This window comes from Tenrec ecaudatus, chromosome 15 (assembly GCF_050624435.1).
Source record: "Tenrec ecaudatus isolate mTenEca1 chromosome 15, mTenEca1.hap1, whole genome shotgun sequence".
Classification (NCBI taxonomy): domain Eukaryota; kingdom Metazoa; phylum Chordata; class Mammalia; order Afrosoricida; family Tenrecidae; genus Tenrec; species Tenrec ecaudatus.
This window is the reverse complement of record NC_134544.1, coordinates 1091583-1097552: the sequence shown is the minus strand read 5'-3', so window position 1 is coordinate 1097552 and position 5970 is coordinate 1091583. Positions and strand designations below refer to the sequence as shown.

The window sequence follows — 5970 nt, the reverse complement described above, 5'->3', positions numbered from 1 at the left end:
TGGGGTGTTCTGCTATTTACTGAGGTATTTGTTTTCATTGGGGTGTTCTGTTCCTTAGTTGTGTCTTCTGTTCATTATTGGGGTACCTGCTAAATGGTTGGTGTTATCTATTGCTGGGATGTTCTTTCGTGGCGGGATGTCTGAGTCACTCATGGGGTGCCTTGTTCATTATTGGGGTACTCTGTTTCATCCAGCTGGTATCATTTGTTCCATCTGTATTTGAGGCAGGAATGTAATCAACAAAGATTACTGGCATGCATACTTCCTATTACAACCAACAGACACATAACTCCGAAAACCAAGGATGGGCAACTATAGAGAATTAGGAGAATGTTAATTTTCACTCACCAGTGAGACTTGATATGAGATAATGAGACAATTTTTCTCCAGAAATGATTAATGGAATATGTTTTAAAATATTTGGACCCTCCTTTTCTTGGCGGGGGCCGGGCGTACAGTCCCGGTCCCCGTTATGTACGGAGGCAGAGGGAACGGACTCCGGTCCCCTCGGCGTCATGTCTTTGGTGCCGGCGGCTGCCCATCCGCCGGTTCTATCCTCAAGCGCCGGGACAAGGAAAAAAAAATAATAATAAAATAAAATATTTGGAGGGATTAATTTAGGTTAAATGGGCAACCTCTACACAAATTAATTAAAAGCTAAAAAATTCATTTAGACCTAGAAATTATTTTTAAGCTCAGTATTCAGTTTCACTTGAAAATTTTACCCAAATCCGAGGAGCCACCAGCCACTGTGCAGGCTTCCTTCCAGCCCCTCAGAGAGAAAGGCAGGATGCGAGTGGCCCCCAGGAGCCAGAGGCAGACACAGAGAGCTCACGTGCAGAGAAAACTCGCCCACTGACCTGCAGGCAAGTCCAGCTCCCACAGGACAGGGGGGAACTGCCCTCTGGTTTCCAAGGCTGCAATTTCTAGGGAAACAAACTGCCTATCTTTCTCCCTACGAGGGGCTGGTTGCTTAACAGCCGAACACTTAACCACTGTGCTACCAGGGACCCGTGCTGGGGTCGGTACGGCTTTCACGTCAACTTGACGGCAGATAAAATTGGAGGGGTGGAATTCAACCTGTCGGTCAGGTCGCAGCCTGATGGTGTCTCCTTGTGGGTGTGGCCTTCTCATAAGGAGGGTCCTCAGGACCTCCCCTCTCTCTACCTTCCCCTTCCTGCTGGCTGACCCTGAGGGTTGCCAGGGCCCCGCTGCCACCATTGCACTCACCACCCCTCGACTCACGGCACCCCTGCATTCTGCAGTCTCACTGTGGCTGCGAGAGTCTGCAGAGGGACTTAGAGACTAGTATCAGACTTACGGACTTGAGTTGGACTGGGCTGAGATATTTCTTGATATATAATTACTCTCTGGTATACGGTTCTTTCTTGCACATCGTTGAGCGTCTCTGGATTTGTTTTTCTAGTCAACCCAGCCTAACACAACTAGAGACAATATTTCTCATGAACTTGGACACAAAATTCCTCAAGAATACTTTACCAGATGAGTCCAGCAATGCATGACAACAATGGCATGCCGTGGACAGGTAAGATTTGCTCCAGGAGCTCAAGGATGGCTTCATGTAGGAAAACCAATCAGAGTCAGTCACTATGTCACCAGGCAGTCAGGTCCACCAACTGACAAAGAGGCTTCTGAGAGCGACGCAGACACGGGGGCTTCAACCAGATGGTGGAGATACTGAATCAGAAGGTAATGGAATGTCCCCAAGTGTGTGAAGCCGCTGGCATGTCTCGCGCGGTGTTGGGCACCCTGTGTTCCTTCTGGTGGCCCGAAGCTGCTGGCACACATTCGTGTGCAAGGAGGCCTTGTCCTCCCACCAAGCAGAGCTGGAGAAGGGGGAGCCAGAGGAGCCAGAGCTGGATTGCCCAGCCTGTGACTCACGATGGGCATCACGAGCTCCTCCTGGAGCCAGGATGAGGTCCTGCATGAGGCGACCCCATATACTCAGCCCAGGCTACTGCCTGCGTGCAAGAACCAGCTGGCCACTCCTATTTACGAAGGGTGACTGGGTAAGGAAACTGACCCCAGACAGCCACGGCAGTCTCTCTCCGCAGGCAGGGACAGCCAGCGAGGCTTCTTCAGGAAACTCTTGCAGCCACCTGGAGTCTCGCTTTGCTGTCTGATGCTGACCTTGAGCTCTGAGCGAATGCTGATAACCAGTCACCTTTGCTTTTTAAAGAACGTGGCTCTTAGCCATCAGGCCTCTGGGGAGTCAGAAAGGTTCCCCAGATCTGCCATGCCCACTAATGAATCAAATGCTACATCCCATCCAAGTCCAAGTGACCACAGAAGACCAAACGCAACCAAGTAGGGAGGTGGACAGAAACCCAGGGTGTCCTGTCTTTGAGTTCAGGACACTCCGGTGGCACCACAGTGCATTGGCTGGCAGGGTCCCACATGCTGTGGCCTTCTAGTGGAGTAAGGGAGTTAGCATAACACAGCCCCGAGCCAGGGCACTGTGATGTTCCAAAGGCTTGTTGACTCATCTGAAAGACTTCTCAGTCCTGACCTGCCCATGCTTGTTCATTAGAACAAGGGCCAATCTGAAAAGAATCGTTTCCCTGGTCTTAAGGATTCCCAGGATAGAGTGTGTAGGCTCATCAATACTGAGACCAGAGCTCAGTGGTGACAGGCTGCTCCACTGCCCCCTCTGAAATGACTCACAGCAGACAGTGCAGGACAGAGTGGGAGCACACGTCAGAATCATTAAGTGGAAAGCAGGCTCACTGGTCTCATAGAGACTGGTGGAGCCCTCAGGACAGATCCCTCGTCCACCTTCACGGACATACCTGAACTACCCACCCCGCAGCTCAGCTCTCCGCAGAGCACCAGGCAAGCCTGTAGGTGAGCAGGAATTCTGGGGCAGTGGCCACTCCTTAGGACAACCAGCTCTCTGAGCTGGAAAGGGCAGCATTTGCTCAAGGACACAATTGAGAGGGCAGGACAGAGGAGGAGAGAGGGAAGGATGCCGAGGGAAGTGCAAGGTGTTGCTACACTTTAGGGATCCCAATACTGTCGCAACACCGAAAGCCTCTGAGCTGTCAAATGGAAAACCAGTGTGCTCTGCGAACCTTCACCCATTCCCTAATTTTACAAAAATTAAATACAAAAAGGCTGTTTCTAAAGGATGACAAGATGCGAGTGTAGCAAGGCCAGGAGGAGAGGAGGGAGACATGATTATGAGTTAGGGTGTTGGGGTCATCATCTGAGCCGCGTGGCACATGGTCAGGGCTTGTGTCAAACTCTACAACAGACAGAAGGATGGAGAGAAAAGACAACGAAGGACTGGACAGCTGATTGGAGGGTGAGGGGAATTTGGGACGTTCCCCACGCCCCACCCCCTGTCTTCTGAGCGGGCAGGTTGGTTTCTGCAGCAGGGACCCAGCTTCCAGTGAACATGGCCTCCTTAGAGTCTGGAACGCTCAATCAAACCCAAACCAATGGGAAGTAGCTGCCCTGGGATCAGCCCCCCGCCCGCTCCCCGCTCCCATGCATCAGAGATGAGCTGCACCCCAGCGGGTCTTCATCAGCTGAGTTTCCAAAATGGCCCGGCGCTCATTCTGGCGTGTTTCAACAGCCAACCTTCCCATGAGTTGTGTCCACCACTGGATGATCCCCTCACTGCCACGAGTCCACCCCAACCCACAGTGACCCTACTGGACCGACGGCAACTGTCTCTGTGGCTCTCAGTCTCTGAGGCTGCCCATCTTTACAGCACCAGACAGCCTTGTCTTTCTCCCTCAGAGCAGCTGGTGGGTTTGAACTGCTGACCTTGTGGTTAGTAGCCAACATGCATAACCCAAGAAGCCAGCAGGGCTGCTGCCACTGGACCGTCACACTTTGATGGCCTCCGAGCCCCTGCTGACTCAAATGGGTTTCAAAGACTATCACTGTTGATGGGAGTAGAAAGCCCCATCTTTTGCCCGAGATGCTGCTGGTGGTTTCAAACTGCCGACCATGGGATCTCAGCCCAGCACATAGCCACCGTGCCACCAGGCCTGCATAGGAACAGCTGGATTGCATTTCTGACTTTGAATCAGCTCCTTGGGGTTCCTGGCCTGCTCTTCAAAGCCCCCCACACCCTTGGGAGACGGGACTGGAAGCAGGACGCCTGCAGGAGGGGGACCATTCTGCGCACGACTCAGTAGCTGTTTGTGCCAGGGCAGCCCCTCCCAAGCAGTGGTCCGCACGCTGAGCGGAGCCCGCTCCCGCCTCCCTGAGCAGGAGCATATGGCCGTCTGCACCGCACAATATGTCATCGTTTTTATTGCCGCGCTATGCCGGGCCCGCCAGCACAGAGGACATCCATTTCCTGCAGCACTGTCCTTCAGCAGCGTGTCCCCGGAGGCATCGCTGTACCTCCATCGTGGCCAGGGACACAGCCACGCCCGCCCTGGGCGCACAGGGCAGCCAGCGAAGGCTGCAGAGGGCCCTGTGCGAGCCTGACAGGAGGGGGACAAGGTGAGGTGGCGGGGCCTCCTGTCCCCTCCTGATGCAAAGGGGGAGTTCTCTGAGAGAAATGCTTTCCGGCATGCGCTTACAAGGGGACAGGACGGACACAGGAAAGAAGGGAGAGGCTGACTCCTGTAGCTGTGCCGCTGAGAGATCCCGGCAGGGCCCCCGGCATGCTGGGATGGCTACGCGAGGTAGGGCGGTGCGTGCGCAGCCACCGTGTTGGTCGGCTCTGTCAAAGGTTTCTGAGACGTAGTCCAACTCCTGCAGAGCGGCTAATGGACTCAAACCACCAGCCTGGTGGCAAAGGAGTCAAGCACTCCTCGGCTGATGGAAAAGTCAGTGGTTCTTGCCCACCAGCCACTCTGCAAAATGAGAATCTATCTGTTTGCATACAAATGTCATCCTTGGAAATGCTGTGCTGCTGTTCTGCCCTGTCCTATAGGGCCACTGTGAGTCGGAATTGATCACCAGCACATAATTGATTACACACACACACACACACACACACATATACATATGTAGCACATATATATCATTCTACTGGGATTTATACATATAATTTACTGGGATCCACAATCAATGTATACATAGGTATATGTGAATCTATATACCTATTAATACTATGACATGCATTACTAATCATTTTTAGTGATGGAACTTCAAAGTTTGAAAACAAAAGGATGCGCTTAGAGAATATGATCTTGGTGATAGAAATGATACAGGCACTGCATGGCAGAATTTTGCAAGACAGGTGATGTGTTCATTAACCATATCTTTTCTCAGCAACCCAAGTGGTGAGAATGCACAAGAACTAGTCAGAGCACAGGGAATAAAGCTGACTGCGTGTATGGAAAGGGAAGGACTGGGAAACAGGCCACCAACTGTGCATATGCAAGTTCAAGTTGGAGACAAAATTAAAACAAATTCACAAGAGCCGCGATCTGACCCTGAGTATATCCCATCTGAGCTCACAGATCATTCCAAGAATAAATTGATGCAGCGAACACTAATGACTAGAATCCAGACGAGGGTGGAATGGCATCAAGGACATACTGCATGAGGAAGCAGAAGGCCATTCGGAAGACAGAACATAAAGGAGACTCGAATGGATGTCAGAAGATATTATTAAAGTAGCTCTTTCTTCAAAATATCAATACCGAGCAGAGAGAGGAACCGATGCAGTAAACAAACCGAAGAGAAAATGTCAAAGCCCGCTCGAGAAGACAAACTAACACATTACAAGGGCAGGTGCCAAGACCGGGAGTCAGAAAACCAAAGGGAAGAACACGGCATTTCCCAAGCTGAAAGACGGAAAGTAAGCAGAAAACCAAGGGGAAGAACACGGCATTTCCCAAGCTGAAAGACGGAAAGTAAGAAGGGAAAAGACTCAGTTGTGATACAGAAAAGACTGAAGTTGTCAGCTTTTCATTGTACCGGGATCTGTGGACACAGCAGTCAGAACCCACACAGAATATTGCACTGCGCACACCTGCT

General features: G+C 51.5%; 1 non-coding gene across 1 annotated transcript; it reads left to right on the top strand.

Annotated features, from left to right (window-relative positions):
* The first annotated feature begins 426 nt into the window (after positions 1-426).
* On the top strand, positions 427-575 carry LOC142428383 (small nucleolar RNA SNORA57). The gene has a single exon (XR_012780296.1). It is a non-coding gene; the product is annotated as a small nucleolar RNA SNORA57 (small nucleolar RNA).
* The last annotated feature ends 5395 nt before the right edge of the window (positions 576-5970 follow it).